The 22976-nt window shown below is 36.1% G+C and overlaps 1 protein-coding gene and 1 pseudogene across 2 annotated transcripts in view; both read left to right on the top strand.

Annotated features, from left to right (window-relative positions):
- Window positions 1-22976, top strand: part of GUCY1A2 (guanylate cyclase 1 soluble subunit alpha 2) — a 430852-nt gene that overhangs the window by 41021 nt on the left and 366855 nt on the right. The gene's annotated exons all lie outside the window — the stretch shown is intronic.
- On the top strand, window positions 12656-13526 carry LOC132428985 (palmitoyltransferase ZDHHC7 pseudogene; annotated as a pseudogene).

Raw genomic sequence — 22976 nt, 5'->3', positions numbered from 1 at the left:
TTCTTTTTGCCTCAGAACTCAGACAGAAATCCATGGAGTTTTGGGGAGTGGTGGGGGGGAACAGCAAATCTTAGTCACTGACTCCATACAAAACTCAGAATCACCTCTCTCAGAATCAGATTTTGGAGACTAGGAAAAACTTGTTCCCCTTTCTTTCCCTTTAGGGTAAGTACTTTCCCTGGAGACACCTGAGTTCCTCCTACAAACAGATTCCAGGTGACCTCAATGCATGAGTTTACCAGATTTTTCTAAACATATCTGACTCCCAGAGGCAGACCTGGCTTTAACACTCAAGCTGGAACTCCAGCTAGACATTGACTACATTTTCTTCCTAGGTAACTTTTTTAAGCATAAAATATTATAATAAGAACATGGACCTTTTGTGAGGGGAGGCATATAGATGTAAGTGGTTTGTCTAAGACAATAATGGGCAGTGAAAAGATGTACTTACCTCAATCTTAGTACAACTGCATGGATGTCATACTACACAAGTCAACATTATTGGAGAAGATAAGGGGTGAGAGTAAAGGTGGGGTGGGGTTGGGCATTACCCAAGAACTGTTTATAGTTTTCTGAGTTTGTATTTCCCAGGACTCTCTCATAAGTGATATCTATTTCTTTTGACGCATTGTGATTTTTGAAAAGGTGAGGTGAGATGATGTTCCACTAAGACGGATGTATCAGAATCTTGGCCAAGGGATTTTTAATATATTGAAAAACTTCTCTTTAATTACTAGTTTTCTAAATGATTCCCTGCCCCTCACATCTCCTTTCCTTTCCTTTCCTTATGCTGCCTACTTTGAGAATCGCTGAGTTAGAGGGAGTAAGAGGTGTACAAGTTGATGAATATGTAAGAAGTACTAAAGACTTTTTCTGAACTGTGACTTGAAAATAAGTGTACACAATTCCTACAAGAAACTCTAGGTCAGACAATTTGATATAGTAAACACCAGGTGATACTGTTGGCCCAACATAGCTTAGTTGATAGATTAAGTTAGTGAGTGAAAAGAAGAGCAGGCAGTATGCTACCTGATGGTATTAGGGAAAGAGTAGTTTTTAAATAAGTACTTATAATTTAGAAGGGGACTGTATAACAGGGTTTAGATTTCCATAAATATTAAATTTTTCTGGAAAACAGATATTAGGTCTAATTTTTTTCCCTGTAAATAATGATGGGTTGTTCTCAAAATGTAAAAAGCACAATCTTGTAAATGACTGCCTCCTGTTCACAAGACGCTGGCATGTATCCAACAGGTGATTATGTGCCTAGGACGTAGCTGTTCTCTTAATTTATGTCCTATCATAATTCTTGAAATATAGACTGAGGACAAAGGTGACAGCTTACAATGTAAGCTTTATTTTTATTTTTAACAAGTCACTGAAGTATGATTAATCTTGGTTTGCTTAGATCTCACCTTTTACAAAGAATTACATTTAAAGTCTCTGTGCAATCATTTATGCAAATGCAAAAATTGATTAACTCTGAAAAGAAAAACACCGTAAAGAAAGAGGACCTGTTCTGAGTTGGGGAGTTTAGCATGGAGAAATAGAGTTTCAACGAGTTTAAGGAAAATGTTGATGCCTGGAAGCCCTGTCTGTGGATGCCAGAGGGCAGTTTTCCAACTCTATGATTTATATTTACCAGCTTTGGGTGGTGTGGTTAGAATATTGGTGGATTGGATTTGAGGGATACATATTTCTCTCACCTTCTTAACATATTACAAGGTTATAGTAAAGACTAGAATTGTGTTTGTTCACTCATCTGAATATTATTTATATTTCACCTATCATCAAAAAATATTTAAAGTCATAGGTCAGAAAATATGATCAGAGTAACAAATTTTTCTCCTTTCAAAATGACCATCTCTATCTACTTAGTATAAACTCTAGGTAGTTTGATCATTTACCAGCTCTGCAGGTTGAAGTTTGAGTTAAGTGGTTGGCATGGAATAAAAAGAGAAACCTGAAGAGAAGGAGAAAGCTTGTTGCAGAAGACCAGTCATGCTTCTGTCATGCATTTGTTCCATTGCCTCTTCCTTAGGACTCCCTGGAAACATGTGCACATTACAGAGTGGTTTATGCCCTCTGTAGTAATGGTAAAGAACTATTTCTAGACATCAACATTTTTGTCATTGATTTTCTTTTGTTGGCTTAGAAACCAGTTGTTATATTGTCTCATTATTTACAAATTAGGGATATTAAGTACAGATTATTCCTTATTTTGGTGCTCTGGCATTCACTGTGATAATGCAGTACAGTACTCTAAGGAGGTTTCTAAACTCTGGAAAAAAGGATATACAAAGAGAGATAGTTGTGAACAATGCCCTCCCTACTGGAGGCTTTTAGTGTTAAACGTACTGCTTTATTTAGTACATCTTGTACATACCAAAATGATCTTCTAATTTTAGTTGTTTGAAAAATGTAAGCCTTTTCCAGGCATAATCTGCAAAGCTCATTTTTAGCTCCAATTAAGTAAAAATATGTGTTTATAGTCTTATGAGGTACAGCATTGAGTATTTTCTTGGAAATTGTAACAGTTGATTGGTACAATGAAGCATCTATGCTAAAGCATTAAAGGGTGTATACTGTGTTTTCTGCTGAAGTGTTGCCACCTGATCCTGTATCTTGGATTTAGGTAATGTTGGGGAAAGGAAGACAGAATTGAATAGGGAGACTTAAGGGAGAAGGATGATATATTGCTTAGCTCCCTTTGCGTAATACAATTTAAAATAAATGAGGATTATGACGATTTCAGTTTTAACAGGTTTTGATACTGTTAAAGGGGTTGTGGGTGTTTCATCAAAAGCCATAAGATATAGATGGTGTAGGATAAAATCATTCCACAGTAGGACAGAAATCATATAGAAATGAGAGATCTAAGGTAATTCATCTACTGATGAATTATAGCAAACAGAGGTTTACTATTTTAATAAGCGTCAGTTATTTACTAAGTATTAACAAAGTATAGTTTTATACTGCCTTGGCTAAAGTGCATTTTCTCTCAAAATAATTGGTGAAGGACATGAATTGTGAAAAAATATTCATTAAAGTTTTTTTCTGTTTTAAAGGTCTTCTGTTAGAGTGGGGCTTTATTGTCTCCAGAAAGTCAGCATTTAAAGTCAGTGTCAGAGTAATGTTTTCATAGGATTATTTGTTGGGAAAATGCTAGTGAGGAGAATGGAGTGGATGACCTTTGGTGCATATACCTCACAATATTTTTGTGAAATACTGTGTAACTTGAGCTCCCTATAAAGTGCCACTGATTCCAGAATCATTAGCTGGTATGGAACTTTTTGTTGCCACTTGTTTTTATATAAGCAATAGTTTATTGCTTACATGTTGACTTGTATGTACTTTTCTGCTTTTATTGTGATTTTGAATGTGCACTTGACAGCCTTGTAATTGGCCATAAAACTGTGAAGAGTTAGTTAGCCTTACTTTAGGGTTAAGGTTACCTGAGGGTTTCCTTAGAATAACTCTAAAACATGTAATTGTTTAGTGAATTAGAATATATTTAACATATTTAGCATATTGGAGAACTAGTTGGTACAAAAAACACTTATTTTTATAGACGAATTAATATTGATAGCAATAAATAAATTCTGCCAATATAGTTCTATTTTGGGGGAGACAAATGGTGTTTTATTTATTTTTTTATTGAAGTATAGTTGAGTTACAATGTTGTGTTAATTACTGCTGTACAGCAAAGTGATTCAGTTATACATATACGTATATTCTTTTTTTAACATTCTTTTCCATTATGGTTTATCATAGGATATTTAACATAGTTCAATATAGTTCTTATTACTGTAACTTGGTAACGGATCAGTTTTCTCTTTCATTAAAAGTAAATTAAAAGTAAATAGTGTCAGTATTTTAATGAGATGAATTGGAGTTAGGGTGGCTGGAAGGGAACTGATTTATTAACTGATTTAATAATGATATTATAATGTAGTAATTTAGAGCAAAAACTAGAGCCAGATTACTTAGTTATGAAAACATACTTACTCACTGTATGAACTGGAATAAGTTACTTAATTTTTCCATACTAGATACTTCTCATTTGTAAAATGGGGATAATATAATTGCATACCTTCTAGAGTTGTTAGGAAGATTAAATAAGTTAATTTATATAAAGTACTTACAGCAGCCTGATAAATAACAAATGCTGAAGTGTTTGCTCCTATTATTGAATATTCACAAAATAATGTTTGCATCAGAACTGGGAGGTCAATATTCTCCCTTTTATAGATGAAGAAACATATTTTGATACAGTAACTTGTTAAGTTCCTTTGTCAGTGCTGACAAGCCACAAAAGCAGGATTTAAAACCAGGTCAGTCTGACTCCAAACCTTTCCCTGCTTCATGCTGCCTTCAAGGGTCATTGGACTAAGACTGACTTTACATCACACCTCCAATGCTAATTACACAAGTCTTTCTAGTTCTCTGAATTATGAAAGTTGTCATTGTATTGCATTTTACTTAGTTCATTACTACTTGAAAGTGTACTAGGGAAACTTGCTTGCATAAGGATAGTATCAAAAAAGTTTGGTTATTTATCATTGGTATTAAGGAGAATGCAGTTTCCTTGTAATTTGAATCATTTACAGGTTAGATTTTTTTTTCAGATTTCAGATGTTGACAGTGCAAATTAAGGGTGACAGTGTTTGGCTCATGACACAAACATGGTTTCATAGTTATGCTGTAGTAAACCCTATGCCAGTTCTGTTGGCCACAAGATTTCAAGCTGATTTGGTGGCTTAATTTAATATGTTAGATGTCATTGGCCTAGCACAAACCTTGCAAAAGGCTGTATTTATAATGCCATTGATTTTTTTTTAATGGTTAAGCTTAGGAATATTGTCAAAGTATCTCATTTAGGAATTTAATAATTTAGGCATTATTCAATTTAGGAATTTAATAATTATAAAATTATTAAATAGGAATTTAATAATGCCTAAATTATTAAATTTAGGAATTTAATAATTCCTAGTAGAGAATTGAGTAGTTATTCTATGTAAATTAAAAATAACTTCTTTTTTCTACTCTCTGCTTGAATACTTTTTTCTGAAGTGATTAGATGTAGTAGGTAGGCCTGAAAAGGAATGAGACTGCTGAGTGTCTCACTGCCTCCAATATGTGTAAAATTATAAAACATTTAAATAAAAACTGATCCTTAAATTATGCAGACCAGCTTTAGAAGATACAAGTATATTGAGAAGAAATGTAGAGGGCTTTCTTTACTCCCCTAGATATTTTTTTCTCTTGGGAGCATTTTCTTCTGAATCTTATAACAAGCCTTTTCCCATTTATCCTGCTAAATTTCTCCACACTAAGCTTCTCTTCTTTACTGAAAAAACATGACAGTTTTTCTTTCTTATTTTTTTGATCTTCTTTGTCTATATCTAATGTGTTATTGCCCTATCACTAGCAGCTTTCTGTCCTGGACCTCTTCTTTATGTGGGAGAGCAACCTCTCACATCCTAAATTCTTCAGACTGCCTGTTGTTCTCTTTTCTGAATTTTTTAGTAGGTAGGTTTTTACTTTTCTTTTCCCTTTAAGTTTTTAAAAAATAAACTTTTAATTTTAGTATAGTTTCAGATTTACAGAAAAGGTATGAAGATAGTAGAAGATTCTCATACATTCCACACCTATTTCCCCTATTATTGACAGCTTACAGTAATATGGTACTTTGGTCCCAATTAATGAACCAGTATTGATACATTATTATTAACTAAATTTCAAGCTTTATTTAGATATCTTTAGTTGTTACCTGTCCTTTTTCTGTTCCAGCATCCCACTCAGGATATATTACATTTAGTTGTTAGGTCTCCTTAGACTCCTCTTGGCTGTGACAGTTTTTCAGTCTTTCCTTGTATTTGATGACCTTGATGGTTTTGAAGAGTACTAGTCAGCTTGCTTTCAGTTGTCTGCTGTGTACTTTGACATATGTCCATCATTATTGTGTGTGTGTTTTGAGCACTTCCCTACTATCTTGTATTATAAGATGCTCCAGACTCATCTTGTATATTTTCTGCCTCAGTCATTTCTCAAAGTCATTTCTTAAAGGAGTCTCAATGGAGTCCTGATTCCTTTTGTTGGAGAATGGTGTTGGAAACCAAAATCTGGGTACTCGGTGTACTCATTGCTATTGGGGTGTTGCTGCTTCTAGGCTCTCTCAGTTGACAGAGCAAGGAAATATATATGTGTATATTAACTGCTATATATATATATATGCCTGTCTATAAATATTTCTGTATTTATGTATTATGCTAAATATGAGTTCATACTGATGTCTTCAACTCTAACCCATTATCGTATGGATCATTCTGACCTTTCCCCCTTGCTTACTGTAACCTCCTACTCCAGCAGTGAGAAACTTTGTTCTGTTTAGCCATTGGCTACATAATTGTTCAATTGCAGTGTAGGAGTATAGTTGTTTCAGAATTGTTATTACATGCTCCTATGGGAAATGATTTTTATCAACTAGAGTACAGTGTTTGTGTGCAATTTCAGAGTATGGATTTATGTATGAAGTTTTACAGACTCCACTCATTTCCAAGGTTATTTAGGTCAGCACCTTTCTACTCTACTACCTTCAGTGAAGTTTTTTTTTGCACTTGTAAAAAAGTTTGTAATACAGTTATATTCTTTGTGTGACTTGATAGCTAATTCATTCCATTCTGGGATCTTACATTCCATTTCTGGGATATACATATGTATATATATAAATATATTTATATACAAATACATATATAAATTTTTTTCTATATATATTTAAAATTTGTATACTGTAAAGTTCACTTTTTGTGCTGTATAATTCTATGAGTTTGATAAGTGCATAGTGTCATGTATCCACCATTATAATATCATATGAAATACTTTTACTGCCTTAAAATTCCTCTGTACTTCACCTTTTTAACCCTACCTCTTTTCCCCCAACAAATCCCTAGAAAATACTAATCTGTTTGACACTCTATAGCTTTGCCTTTTCCAGAATGTTATATAAGTGGAATTATAATAGCATGTAGCTTTTTCACACTTTTTCTGTTTTTTTTCTTTGTTTTTTTGCTTAGCAGTGTGCATTTAGGTTTAGTACATATTTTTGTGTGGTTTGATAGCTCATTCCTTTTTTCTCTCTGAATAGTATTCCATCATAATAATGTACTATAGTTTGCTTATCCATTCACCTATTGAAAGACAGCTGGTTACTTCTGTTTTTGGTGATTATGGATAAAACTGCTATAAACATACACCTGCAGATTTTTATGTAGACATGTTTTTGAATCAGTTAGGTAAGCACCTAGGAGTGTGATTGCTGCACTTTGTTTAGCTTTGTAAGAAACTACCAAAATGTCTTCCAAAATGGCTGTTATCACTTATTCCTCATTCTCTCCAGAAACTGGTTTGTCAGATTGTTTTGATTTTAGTCATTCTAATAGATGTGCCTTTTCCCTTGAAGTTTTAATAAACAAAAACAGCACCTGCTATCTCCTTATAATTTCAACATATACAAACTATAGTTAAGAATATTATTTTCCTGTTTTGTCATTATGAGTGCTTTTCCAAGATTTTATGACTGATTTAGAAACTGTTTAAAAAATTATTTCTGGTATGATTAAAAATCATACCAGAAATTATCCATGGTGCTAACAGGCAGAATATTTCTCTTTGATTTGGTAAAAATAAGCCCCTGGAATGGAGTCAGCCACTGTTATATAGTAGAAAATGAAATATTTTATGTGTTTAGGTATAACTTCTAAGTGATATAACTTATCCTATTTATTGAAGATGTTCAAAATATCAGTCTTTGTTAATATGCTTATGCTCCCCTCATCTTCAGATTAATGTGGTTTGAATTCCTTTCAACACTATCAATGGCCAGTGAGTCAAACTCGCTTAACGAAACCTTCTTTTACTCAGTTCATTTTCATAAGCAGGTTTTGTAAGCCTCTTAAACAATCTCCCATTGCTCTTTTCTCAGGAAACAGTATAATTTCCACTTAATATCTGCAAAATTCCTAACATGGAAAAATTACCTGTGACTTAGAAGAAATGAAAGCACAGTTAGGTCAGCCTTTTTACATGGGCTTGTGGGGAAGGCAGGGAGACTATGAGGCTGTGATGTAAGAGTCTGCTGCAATACTTATTGACCTCTCTACTGCTTCTATTACCAAAGAATAATTTTTGTTTTTTCTCTCAGTTAGCAAGAAGTTTATTCTTTCCTTACTATGTGAGAAAGATGATGTGGGCCCATACCACTTCCTATGTGAAACTCATAGGTCATTTTTTTACCATCTCTTGGAACAAATTCATAGTGATTTGGCATATTTACTTTTTAAATTTAAATACCATATGTTTGTGTTCACTCCTTTTGAATCTTTTAGCTCAAATGAACACACCACCTTCTCTCCTCCCCTCTCTTTTCCCTTTTTATTTTATGCCTTTTATTCATTAAATTAATTATTTTTATCTTAGGTCTACTTTTTGTTTTTTGGTCCTTTATATTCTCTGATTTTATTGCTCTTTGCTACAAATCTCTAACTTTAACTGGGCTATAAATTTTAATAACTAGTTAATTATCTTGAAAATTAATGAAAATTTTAAGTAAGATTAGAGTTAAATTCAAATATCCTAGGTTCTATGCTAGATGAGTTTTCATTCTTATTAACTTTGGGTTTAGATGTTCAGTCAATTTTAAGTGTTTTGACAGCATTTCTATCACCATTTATTTAAATTAATTTGATGAACAGAACTTTATGAGTCAGAATAAAGATGTTATTCAAATTAAGGCTTGTTATATGATGTATTCCCTTTATTATCTCACAGTCTATTTTCAAAAACAAAAATATGGATCTTTGTATTTGTTTTTTATGAGCCTGTTCTGTTAAAAATTCTCATATGTTTTATTTTCCATTTGGGGAGCTATGATTATGTATTGTGGATGATTTTTATAGGTGTTTTGGAGTTCTCTTTCCCTATTTCTGTTACCCATAATGGTAGGTAGTTAAAGTGAGATAAGAGATTCATTTCAAATGTAGTATGATTGAGCCCAAACTTCCAATTCCTGGCCTATCCTGCTTTTCAACCAAGTCTGATCTTAACTTTACAATAAGAAATGGTAATTTTCCTTTGTGAAGAAAGGAGATGTAGATTTGGAAATATTAGTCAGAATTTTTCCCTGTGATACATGTGAATTTTATTGTAGCATTTGTGGGCAGCTTCTATATTCTTTTTTTTTTTTTTTTGCGGTATGCGGGCCTCTCACTGCTGTGGCCCCTCCTGTTGCGGAGCACAGGCTCCAGACGCGCAGGCCCAGCGGCCATGGCTCAGTGGCCAAGCCGCTCCGCGGCATGTGGGATCTTCCCAGATTGGGGCACGAACCCGTGTCCCCTGCATCCGCAGGCAGACTCTCAAGCACTGCACCACCAGGGAAGCCCAGCTTCTATATTCTTATTCCCCATTGTTGTGGTCCAGACTTGGTTGGAGTAGATTGTTGGGAGATAGAGAATGATTGGAGATATGAAGGATTGAGCTTCACTTCCCATGTAGAAAAGAGGAGTCAGAAGAACCAGCTGTGAGTCCCCACAGAAGAGATGAATCATTGATGGTATGAGATAGAATGTTATTTGATGTAAGTGGAGTGTTTTTGATAGATGTGAAAAGAAACCAGTGGAGCACATATAGCAACCAGTTGAAGAAAAAAACACGTGTGATATTCATAAGCAAGGATGCTGAAATAATTCCTGACTCATACATACTGGTCAGATTGAACATTTTCCAGAGCTACACTAGGAAAAAAGGAAGAAAATCCAACTCTGAATATATGTATATTTATTTTAACATTTATGAATTTATGCTTTTGCCCTTCCTAGAGAGATATCTTTTGTATTATTGCTTTGAATTCTAATCCCAGAAGTAATTGTTTCTACTCCAGACTCTAGAAGAGTAGATTCCACTAGTGATTGTACAGTAGGATCATCTGGAGAAATTTTTAAAAACAGGCTTGTAAACACTATATCCAAATATTCTGATTCATCATATCTAGAATGGGGACTGAAAACTTGTATGTTAAAGATAAGTTCCCCAGGGGGAATGACCGAGATCCTGAGCTTTCCTCCTTCCATGGGCACACCAAAATTACAACCATTTAATGAGCACTATTGATAAGAAAGACAAGAGACTAGTAGAAAAGATCTTGTACAATTAAAGATGTAAAGAAGGAACCACAACATGATGGGCAGTAGGGGCTAAGATGCAGTATAGACAAGACCCATACCCCTTAGTGGGTGACCCACAAATGGGAGGATAATTACAATTGTAAAGTTTCTTCCCAAAGACTGAGGGGTCCAAGCCCTACATTGGACTCCCCAGTCTTGGGGGTCCTGTACCAGGAAGACAAGTCTCAGAATGTTTGGCTTTGAAGGCCAGCTGGGCTTACTTTCAGAAGACACACAAGGCTGTGGGAAATAGAGACTCCACTCTTAAATGGTGCACACAAAATCTCACATGCTCTGCGACCCAGGGCAGAAGCAGTTATTTGAAAGGAGCCTGGGTCAGACACACCTGCTGATCTTGGGGAGTCTCCTAAAGAGGCAAGAGGAAACTGGAACTCACCCTGGGGACATATTGACGTCAGCCATTTTGGGGAGCTTATTCTACCATGAGGACACTGGTGCTGGCAAGTGCCATTTTGGAATCCTTCCTATAGATTATTAGCACTGGGAACTGGCCTTGCCCACTAGCCTGTTAGTGCCAGTACTGGGACCCTCAAGCTAAGTAGCTACCTTGACAGGAACTCAACCCCAGACTCCCTGTACCCACAGCCACCCTGGGACCCTGTCCACTAATGGGCCCAAGACCTGCCCCTGCATACCAGTGCACTGACACTAACCCTAAAGTAATCAATCACCAGTGGGCTGACACCAGCTTTGGGCTCCATGGACCCTACAGTCAGCTGTGTCAGGGATCAGCCCCACCCGTCAGCAGGCTGACACTATATCTTGGAACCCCGTCCCCACAACCACCCTTGCCAGATGTGGCTCAGCCCACCAGTTGACCAGCACCAGCCCTGGGACCATCTGGGGCTCTGCGGCCAGTCACCTTGTGACCCAGCCACACCTGCCAGTGGCCAGCAGCCTCTGTACAAGGCAGGGCCTGACAAACAACCCAGCTGAGGGCTAGCTATGCCTACCAGACTTGCCCATAGCAGTCAGCCTGCTACAACAGAAGGACCTATGCAGCCAACATAGGGGATACCCTAGAACCTATAGCTCTGGTGACCAGGAAGGAGTGCACTGCTGGAATGTGTAGGACTTCTCCTACAAAAGGTCACTTCTTCAAGGTCAGGAAATGTAACAACCTACCAAATACACAGAAATAAGAACAGCAATTTAGGCAAAATAAGGCAAGAGAGGAGTATGTTCCAAATGAAAGAATAAGATAAAACCTCAGAAGAGGAACTAAGTGGAGTGAAGATAAGCAATCTACCTGATAAAGATTTCAAGGTTATGATTGTAAAGATGCTCAAAGAATTCTGGAGAAGACTGGATGAACAGAGTGAGAAGTTAGAAGTTTATAACAGAGTTAGAAAATATAAAGAACCAAGCAGAGCTGCAGAATACAATAACTGAAATAAAAAATACACTAGAAGGAATCAAGAATAGATTAGGCGATACAGAGGAACAGATCAGCGAGCTGGAAGACAGAGTAGTAGAAATCACTGAAGCTGAACAGAAAAAAGAAAAAAAGAATACAAAGAAATAAGGAAGTTTGAGAGATTTCTGGGACTACATCAATAGTATTATTTGCATTATAGGGGTCCCATAAAGAGAAGAGAGAGGGAAAGAGTCAGAGAACATATTTGAAGACATAATGGCTGAAAATTTCCCTAACCTGAGAAAGGAAATATCCAGGCCCAGGAAGCACAGAGTATCCTAAACTGGATCAACCCAAAAAGGGTTACAGCAAGTTAGGCAAAAAGAACATTTTAATTACAGTGTGTCTCGGTGTGTTCCAAAAAGTTAAAATGTTAAAATGGCAAAAATTAAAGATGAGAGAATATTAAAAGCATCAAGGGAAAAGCAAAATGTTAGGTGTAAGGGAACTCTCATAAGGAAATCATCTAACTTTTCCACAGAAACTCTGCAGGCCAGAAAGGAGTGACTTGATATATTCAAAGGGATGAAAGAGAAACACCTCCAACCAAGAATACTCCACCTGTCAAGGCTTTCATTCAGATTTAATGGAGAGATCAAATGTTTTACAGATAAGCAAAAGCTAAAATAATTCAGCACCATCAAATCAGCCTTACAAGAAATGTTAAAAGGACTTCTCTACATAAAAAAGAAAAGGCCAGCTCTCCAGGGTGGGTTCTGGCTCTCACGTGTGCTCGGTGGCAGCCTCCCTCTCACTAGCCCGTGGGACCCAGTTGAGTGGAGCTGTGGGCGGCTCTGGCCTGAACATGAGCACTGCTGTACAATGTGTCCCTGCCTCCACTGCTGCAGTTGATGTTGCCGCTGCCGCAGGCCAGGAGGAGTCAAGGTGCTGGGCGACCCCACCTGGGCCTCGCATTCTATCACATGGGACAGTATGCACCTTAAGATTCTGAAGAAAAGGCACAAGAAATGTTTAGAAATAAATTGTGAGGGAAACCATGCCATCATCAGGACACTGGCTCTGGGATGTCAAACATCATCCTCTCCTGACTGAAAATGACAACTACGACTTTTCATCCTCCTATAGTTCATCTGTGACAGCAGTGGCATGATCTGCACCATCATGATGTGGCTTCTGGTTATGTACTTGGACTTCATGGTGATGTTAGTTGTGCTGCTGCCTTCTAAAGACTTCTGGTACTCTGTGGTCAACAGGGTCGTTTTTATCTGCCTGGTGATGCTTGCCCTGTCATCTTACCTGAGGACTATGCTCACCGGCCCTGGAGCAGTACCTAAAGGCAATGCTATTAAAGAATACATGGAGAGTTTGCAGCTGAAGCCTGCAAACTGAAGAGTTTGCAGAAGAAGTGATCTACAAGTACCCCAAGTGCTGCTGTATCAAGCCTGAGCACACCCACAACTGCAGTATTTGCAAAAGATGTATTTGAAAAATGGATCATCCCTGCCATGGCTGAACAATTGTGTTGGAGAAAAGAATCAGAGATTTTTTTGTGCTCTTCACTATGTACTTCGTGCTGGCGTTCATGCACACACTTGTGCTCTGAGGGCTGCAGTTCATCCCCTGCATCCAAGAGCAGTGGACTGAATGCAGTGATTGTTCATCTGTAGTCACTGTAATTCTGTTGATCTTCCTGTGCCTTGAGGGTCTGCTGTTTTTCAGTTTCACTGCAGTGATGTTTGGCACTCAGATCCACTCCGTATGCAATGATGAAACGGAGGTGGAGAGGCTGAAGAGTAAGAAGCCTGAGTGGGAGCAGAGGCTGCAGTGGGAAGAGATGAAGTCAGTCTTTGGGAGGCTCCCCCTTGCTGCTCTGGATGAACCCCTTCGTTGGCTTCTGATTCAGGTGACTGCAGATAATACTCAGAAAAAGGGGCCCAAGTTCTCTACATGAGGCCCTCTCATCATGCTACAACTTGTTAATGGACTTTATTTATTTGGGGTCAGAAATGGTATCAACAGCTCATTTGTGACCAATAGGGCAAATGGAACCTACACAAACCAGGTGTTACAGCAAGCAGAATTTATATATTTATTGTCACAGATAGGGATTTCCCACACTGGGAAAATCTGGGTGGCACTCTGACCAGTGTCATTGTCCAGTAACGAAGGAGTGTGGCCACATGAAGAAGCCAAATGTTATTATCTTCCTGTACAGTAAGGAGTTTTGTTAACATACTTGGCATTTTCTAAGAAGGTGTGTGGGGTATTACAAGGGTTATTAAAATTCTGTGTGCCAGAAAAAACAAACAGTCAAACAAACAAAAGGAAAAGAAAAGGCCACAACTAGAAACATGAAAATTACAAAAGGACAAATCTAATTGGTAAAGGCAAATATACATAAAGGTAGTAAATCAACCATGTATAAAGCTAGTAGGAAGGTTAAAAGACAAAACAAAAGGTAAAATCATCTATATCCACAATAAGTGGTTAAGAGATAAACAAAATGAAATGATGTAAAATATGCTGTAAAATATGCTGTCCAAAACAGTAGATGTGGTAGTGGAGAGTAAAAATGCAGGGTTGTTAAAATGGACTTAAGAGATCAACAACCTAGAATTATCTATCTATCATCTATCAACTATCTATCTATCTATCTATTTATCTATCATCTATCCCTGTCTATCTGTCTATCTATCTATCATCTATCTATCTATCATCTATCCCTATCTATCTGTCTATCTATCTATCATCTATTTATTTATCTATCATCTATCTATCTGTTTATCTACTTATCTATCATCTATCCCTATCTATCTATCTGTCTTTCTATCTATCTACCTATCTATCATATATCCCTATCTATCTGTCTATCTATCTATCTATCTATCTATCTATCTATCTGTCTTTCTGTTTGTCTATCTATCTGTTTCATGGTAACCACAAGCCAAAAATCTATAATAAATACACACAAAAAGGAGAAAGGAATCCAAATATAATATTAAAGATAGTCATCAAATCACAAGGGAAGTGAACAAAAGAAGATGAAAGAAAGGAAAAATAACTATAAAAACAACCCCAAAACAATTAACCAAATGCAGTAACTACATACCTATCAATACTATTTCAAATGTAAATGGACTAAATGATACAATTAAAAGACAGAGTGGCTGAATGGATAAAAAACAAGGCTTATCAATATGCTGCCTATAAGAGACTCATTTCAGAGCTAAAGAACACACTGAATGCAAGAGTATAGCAAAAGGTATTCCATGCAAATGGAAACAAATAAATAAAAATTTTGTATAACAACACAAAAGACCCAGAATAGCCAAAACAAACTTGAGAAAGAACAAAGCTATAGGTATCATACTCACTCCCTGATTTCAAACTATACTACAAAGCTACAGTCATCAAAGCAGTATGGTACTTGCACAAAGCAGATACATAGATCAATGGAACATAATAGACAGCCCAGAAATGCACCCACACTTACATGAGCAATTAATCTATGACAAAGGAGGCAAAAATATACAATGAGAAAAAGACAACCTCTTTAATAACTGGTGTTGGGAAAACTGGACAACTATGTTCAAAAAATCAAACTGGACTACTCTCTCATACTGTGCACAAAAGTCAACTCATAATGTAGTAAAGACTAAAATTTAAGGCTTGAAAACATAAAACTTCTAGAAGAAAACATAGGCAGTATGTGCTTTGACATCAGTCTTAATATTTTTTTGGATATGTCTCCTTAGGCAAGGGAAACAAAAGCATAAATAAATAAATGGGGCTACATCAAACAAAAAGCATTTTCACAGCAAAGGAAACTATCAACAAAACAAAAAAGCCATGTACTGAATGGGAAAAGATCTTTGCAAATGATATATCTGATAAGGGGTTAAAATCCAAAATATGCAAAGAACTTATACAATTCAACATCAAACAAACAAACATTAAAAATGGGCAGAGGATATATATAGGCATTTTTCCAAAGAAGACATATAGATGGCCAACTGGCACATGAAAAGATGCTCAACGTCACTATCATCATCAGGGAAATGCAAATCCAAACAACAATGAGATATCACCTCACACCTGTCAAAATGGCTATTCTCAAATAGAAAACAAATAACAATTGTTGCTGAGGATGTGGAGGAAAGGGAACCCTTGTTCTCTGTTGTTGGGAATGTAAACTCTTGTGGCCACTATGGAAAACAGTATGGAGAGTCCTCAAAAAATTAAAAACAGAACTACTGTATGATTCAGCAATATATCCAAAGAAAAAATATATCCAAAGGAAAAAAAAAACAGTACTTAAAAATATATTAAAAATATATATGCACCCCTATATTTATTGAAGTATTCTCCACAATAGTATTGTCCATCAATAGATGAATAAAGATGCAAGATACACACACACACACACACACACACACACACACACACACACAGTGGACTATCACTCAGCCATAAAGAAGAATGAAATCTTGCCATTTCCAATAACACGGTTGGACCTAGGGATATTATGCTAAGTGAAATGAGTCCGACAGAGAAAGATAAATAATGTATGATATTACTTATATGTGGAATCTGAAAAACAAAACAAACAAACATAAAATAAAAACAGAGTTATAGATACAAAGAACTAACAGATGGTTGCCAGAGATGGTGTGGGGAGGAAAGAAATAGATGAGGGAGATTGAGAGGTACAAACTTCTAGTTACAAAATAGATGTGTCATAGGTATGAAATATACAGTGTGGGGAATATAGTTAATAACTATGTAATTCCTATGTTCGGTGACATATCATAGCTAGATTTAATGCAGTGATCATTTTGAAATATATAGAAATATTGAATCACTATCTTGCATAACAGAAACTAACATAGTGTTGTAGGTCAATTATACTTCTAACTCAAACTCATAGGAAAAAAAGATCAGATTTGTGGATCAGACCAGAGGCGGGGGTTTGTAGGAGAGTGAGTTGGATGAAGATGGTAAAAAAGTACATATTTCTAGTTATAAGATAAATAAGTACTAGGGATGTAATGTACAACATGATCATTATAATTAATACTGCTATATGTTATACATGAAAGAATTCTCATCGCAAGGAAAAATTTCTTTTCTCTGTATCTTTAATTTTGTATCTGTGTGAGATAATGGATGTTCACTAAACTTATTGTGATAATCATTTCATGATGTATGTAAGTCAAATTATTATGCTGTACACCTTAAGCTTATACAGTGCTGTGTGTCAATTATATCTCAATAAAACTGGAAGAACAAAAAGCTCCCCTGATAGTTCTGGCATGCAGCCATAACTTGACACCTTAACTCCAAGGCTAACCCTGCTCTTTGGCAAGGATGCCTAGTAAGCTCTAGTTCTTAGAGAATTTAGTACCAAGTTATACTTTCTGGTACTAGAGGTTCTAGAATCTGGGTTTATCTCTCTGTCTTATTTCTGAGAGGGGGTTGCTTCCTTGTACACCACTCAGTTCTTTTCACTTATTCTGTTTCTTTTCAGGACTTTTAGTTCTGCTTCTGATCTCTAAACAGGAACTGGAGCCCTGCTTCCACTCATTGCCCTTTGTCTTCTGGCTGCAGGTTTAATGCCTCCTGCTAGACGCCATGTGCTCTAGTGATGCCTTCCCCCTCCCCCCCGTCCCCCATCTCTTTATCTCTTTGCCAAGTCTCCTTACTGCTGAGGAATGCTGGCTTAGACTGCCACTGTCTGTACCACACATTTATGACATCGTATTTTTTTCTGATTTTCTCCTGTCTTTGCATAAGTGGGCATACTAGTTCTGGGTCAGTCCCTCACTTTCTTCATCCTATGTCATTAACTTTGCACAGATGTATGGTAGGTTGTTCTTCAGCGAATGTCAGAAAGAGTGGGTCACACATAGTTTTAGTAAAATGCTGGCTTTAGTAACATTTTTCTCTCCACCACTACTTGGACCAGAAATCCCATTAATTACCAGAGGACAAACTTAGCCTAGGTGGGGAAATATAAATAGAGTGGGCAATAGAGTGAGTTTGCAGCTGCTCTGGGAAAGGGAAGTTTTTACTTGTCTGTGAGCTTTCATAAAACAAGAGATCAAGAGGGATTTCAGCCAGAGATCAAGCATAGCGGTGACAAATGAGCCTGATTTTTGTGAGTTACTCCACTGAGTGATTAGTGCATAAAAAAATTTTGACTGAAAATACCTGATTGTTATCTTTTTTCTACTTTTTGTTCTGTTTTTCCTGATTCTTTGTACTTCCTACAACATTCTGACACCTCTTTTTCCTCTTCATTCACTTTTAGTATTTAGGACTGTTTTTTATTTACCTTTGTTTTTGTTTTCATACCCTTTCTTTTTCATTATTTGGATACTCAATCCTTCATATTAATAAAAAGGAAGATGCAAATCTGCCAAGCATTTAGAAGTTTGCTTCCTTTAATTTGTCATTAGTTTTCTGCTTTTGTGCTATATTTAAGCTTAATTTTTTAGATGGCAGAATTAGTAATCAAGAGACTCTACCTTGTTGCAAATCTGTAAACTTCCTTAGTTTGTTTTAAATGATCACCAGGGCTTTAGCTGAGCTAAAGTTTATTGTTGTACTAACTACAGGAAAAGGTTTATTAATCCAGTGATATGTGTATATAATAATATAGAAAATGTTTACCTCATTAAAGAAACAATTTTCAAGTACTTTTTCCATCAATACAAATATTTATTGAGTAGCTACTTCTTTCAGTATTGTTCTAGGTGCTGGTAACTAGCAGGGAGAAAAACAGAAAGTGGAGAGGCAAACAACAACAACAAAAAACCCATAAATAACAAAAATGATAACTTCAGAGTGATGTGCTATGAAGAAAAATAAGGCAATGGAATGTAAAAGAGAGTGGGGATGGGCTTAAATAATACATTAATGATAATCATTTTTAATTCATTTATACAATTCTAATAGGATTTGTACATGACTATAGTGTTTATGCTGATTCAGAGTTCCAGGAATGAACTTTTTCTTTTTAAACATCATTTATCCTAATATGGAGGAGGTTGATGTAAGTTCTGGTTTCCCCACTGTTGTTTGAGTAGCAAATACCTCTAGAAGGAGCCAGTGATGCTGTGTCATAGTATTTTGGGCTGGAAAAAGTCTCAGCTGGTGTTCACCATTCCACAAATATTTGTTGGGTATCCTCTGTGTACCCAGGACTGTGTTGATTCTAGAGACTTGACAGTGAGTAAGGGAAAGGGATAATCCCAGGCATAATCTCTGTCCTCTTAACACTGCCAGTTTAGAAGCTCATGGAAAGGCCACGTGACAGGAGGAATAGAACTTCTGTACTCAGTGGACAGAATGCAATGCTGCTTGTATGTGGCCACTGGAAGACAGCCATCCCAAGAAAAGTGGGAGGCCCACACTCAAACTGAGAAATTTGGGATTCAGTACTCTTCTAAGTGGTGAGAGGGAGGACCCTGTCAGGAAAAAAATTCAAATCAAATACATCCTTAAGCTTTCTCTCACTGTCATTCTCTGTCTGTCCTCACATGCATGTACATACATACATCCACCTATATATATCACTACATCTATAGACGCACATATATATGTGTACATGCATATATACATGTATATATATATTACAGTACTTTACTTTTTATGAAAAATTTTCACATATGTTCTTTTGTTACTCGTTAAAGTCTATAGTTAACTATTGTTATCTGATTTTACAGTGAAGTAATTAAGGCCCAGATTTTAAGTGACTTTCCTAAGATCACTTAGCTAATAAATGATTGAGGTTAGATTTGAATATAGCTTCTCCAACTTCAGAAAGGAAGCACAGTTCGTTTCACCATGTCCAATTTTTCTCTATTTCTGAAAATAAATGGAAATTGTAACACATCTTCCATTTAGAAGAAACATGCCTATTTCTTAAAAAAAAGAAAAAAACACTTCCCTCCCCCACAAACCTGTGTGTGCATGTTTGTGTATGTATACGATTTTACTGCATACTGTTGTATAGTACTCTATATTACTTCAGATAACTCCTTGAATTAAAAGTTATTTTATAAATAACTTTTACCAATGATGATTCTGACTATAGAATTATTTTCCTGTTCCCAAATGGGAGATAGAAAAAAGATAAAGAAAGCAATGGTTTTGAGCTGATAAAAATGGGGAGACTCCAGCTTATATTTTCATGATGTGCTTCCTATTGGTCTATATATCTTTCTCTTCGACTTCACTGTAGGTACCAAGTGGTTAGGTGCTATGTTCAATCTTTTGTAACCACACCAACAAGGAAGAGTGTCTGGAAGGGTAAGTATCTGAGAAATATTGTTTGAAAGACAAAGAAAGACTGAGGAATTGTTCTAGAGGAGGGAAAACGAAAGACACAAGACAAACAAATGCAATATATGATCCTTTATTGGATCCTGGACTAGAAAAAAAAAGTAGCTATAAAGAATATTGTTGGGACAGTAAGGAAAACTTGAATTTGGACTGTGTTTTAGGTAATAGTATTGTACCAGTGTTAAATTTCCTCATCTTTATGATTTTACTGTGTTTTTGTAAAGGAGCATTCTTGTTCTAAGGAAGTACACAGTGAAGTATTTAGTGGTAAAGGGACATGGTGTCTGCTACTTACTCTTAAGTGGTGTGTGTGTGTGTGTGTGTATGTGTGTACGCATGAGAGAGAGAGAGCGCATAATAAAGCAAATGGGGTAAATTTTTAACAAATTGGTGAATCTTGGTAAAAGAATATGGAAGCTTTTGAACTAATCTTGCAACTTTCCTCTAAGTTTAAAATTATATCAAAATAAAACATTTCTAAAAACTATTGAATAAAATTATATTTAAAATAGATCATTGATCCAAAGGGACCTTCTATTTCTATTTGGTTTTAGCACCAATTAAAAAAAAATCCAAAACTAAACTAAAATAACAAACATAAATGAGTTTAAGAGCTTTTGTAGTCTATTTTTATACTTAAGTATATTTTGCTGTTCCTAATATCATCAATGAAAACATCAAATTCTATGTAATCAGTGTCCAAATTGGAGCTCATCTATGGATATTATTTTCCTCAAGTTTTGTGGCCTTATAACCTGACTTAGTGACAAGACTGCTGACTAATTCTACTGCTCAAGTTATCTATTTTATTTTTTGATACTACAGTGAGTGGCATCTTTACTAGGACCTGTTCCTTTCTGCTTGTAATCCTCTTACTGTTATGTTATGACATTTTTGTTATAACAAAGATGTTATGACATCGTTGACATAATCTTTTCTATAGATTCTGATTTTCTTTTTTATTGCTTCCCTGACATTTTAAGTACCCAGAGTAAATTATTATTCACAGTCTGTCATCAGTCATTAGATAATATTGCACTGTGCTATAAAAGTGTTTCTATATTTAATAACAGTGCTTTCTGCATCTCTATGTAACTGTTTGTACAATTAGTTAAACAGAATCTTCATCTGAAGCAAGATATCACACCAAGTAGCTGTTTAGTTTTTTAAAATGAGCTAATAGGAGTTTAAAGCAAACTATTTAGAAGATGATGGAAAACCCTGTGACTACAACTATATATGGTTAAAATTACTACCACGGCCCAGATTTTTAAATTAATAACAGGTCAGAGAATCCAGCACATACTAGATATTCACTTCCCCTCTTGTTGGAATAGACAAAGTATTTGTTTAAATGGTGTTCATTTTTGATACATATCTATTTAATTCTTTAAAACCTTGTTATATAGAAATAATGGGATTTAAGTGAATTATACTCAAATTTCAAACTTATTATGACCATAAGCAAACATATGAGGCACGTAGATGTCATCTCAGGTCTTACTTATGTCTAAGGTCTCCTTAACTTCCCTCCCCCCACCCCCTCATGCCCTACACTCACTCACATACACACTTTCATGCTGTTATGAACCTCACAATCTTGATTTTGTGGTGACAAAATTTTTAATTAAATGATGGGATGAATCTTATTGCCAGTGGGAGGCAAACATCAAGTAACAGTAGTATTCACAAACCAATGTCCCTGCTTTCACCTTAGTAGAAATGTTAGGCAAATCGGAGGGATTTGTGAGATAGAGCAAATCTTAGTATTGCCACATGGGAACTTGACTTCATGTGTCTTCATTCTTAGCTCATTTATATAAGTCCTTGGGTATTTCTGATTTGTGAAACAGGGATATTAGTAGTAAGAGTTACTGTAGTATAGGTTCTGCAGACAGTGGAGTTTAAATTTGGCTCACTGTTTAAAAAGAAGATTGCCTACATTATAAGATTTGCACTTAGAGCAAGGTTAACATGGTCGCAAGGCTAAAAAAATCTCAAATGTGTATTTACTTTCTAGGCCACCAGGCCAACCATTTCACTGTTAGTTGGATAGACAAAACAAACTATGTTGACCTTTGACATTCTTCTGGAAGCTAGAAAGGAAATAGCAGCAATATTCTGGCAAGGCTTGGGAATGGCCTAAGAAGAGAAAAGTCAGCATGTTTTTTGACTTTTAATTATGACTCTTTTCTGCAGTGTACTAAAGAAGTGCTTTGAAAAGAGTGTGGTGTTTATCACTGAGTGTGAGTTCAAGATCTTACAACTTTGTAATATCTTTTTCCTGTCAAGTGCTGGTTGTGGTTGACCTTTTGGATAATGTGTTTTTGTTTGCTTTCAGATGTTAAGAAAGATCTCCCATATAACCTTTTGTTTTCTTTAGGACTTAAAGAGTGGTGGGGAAGTGATAAAAGTTTATGGGAAAAAGAAAAGCTCTAAATTCAGACATTTTTGTTTTATATCTCTTTTGGGTAAGTTAGCCCAAGGCTTACCTATTAATATCGCTATAACAATAAACTAAGCCTTTGGTGCAGTTTCCTTTCTCCTGCTTCTGTTTTTTGGTATTCTTTGCCTCCTACTGTGATGTATTTTTTCCTCCCTCTCCTTCCTAAGAAGTGGATTCCTCTCCTCTTTGTCCCCTTGTTTATGCCAGTCCAGTGAGGGATGCTCTCTTTTGGGGATTCCGGGAGAGGCACTGTGAGTGACAGGACACATGTTGGAATGAGCAAGGTATGTTCACGAATCATTGAAGAGACAGCCTGATTTGAGAAATGATTCTTGTTGAGGCATTTTAAGAGACAAGAACTGGGGATAAATCTTACGATATGTCTATAGGATTGCCAGTGCATCTCACGAGATATACCATGCCCTCGTTCCTCATCTGCCCCAAATTTAAAATATCAATTTCCATTAATATCTTCCAGTCTCTGGCACTTCTTTCCATGAATTTGTGGCATGTGTCCTGGTGCAATAACAAACTTTGCTTACTGTTTTCTGGTTGACTCTGAGTA

The sequence above is a fragment of the Delphinus delphis genome, chromosome 8, assembly GCF_949987515.2.
Source record: "Delphinus delphis chromosome 8, mDelDel1.2, whole genome shotgun sequence".
Taxonomy (NCBI): domain Eukaryota; kingdom Metazoa; phylum Chordata; class Mammalia; order Artiodactyla; family Delphinidae; genus Delphinus; species Delphinus delphis.
The sequence above is the reverse complement of the archived record's forward strand: the minus strand, read 5'-3'. Positions and strand labels throughout refer to the sequence as shown.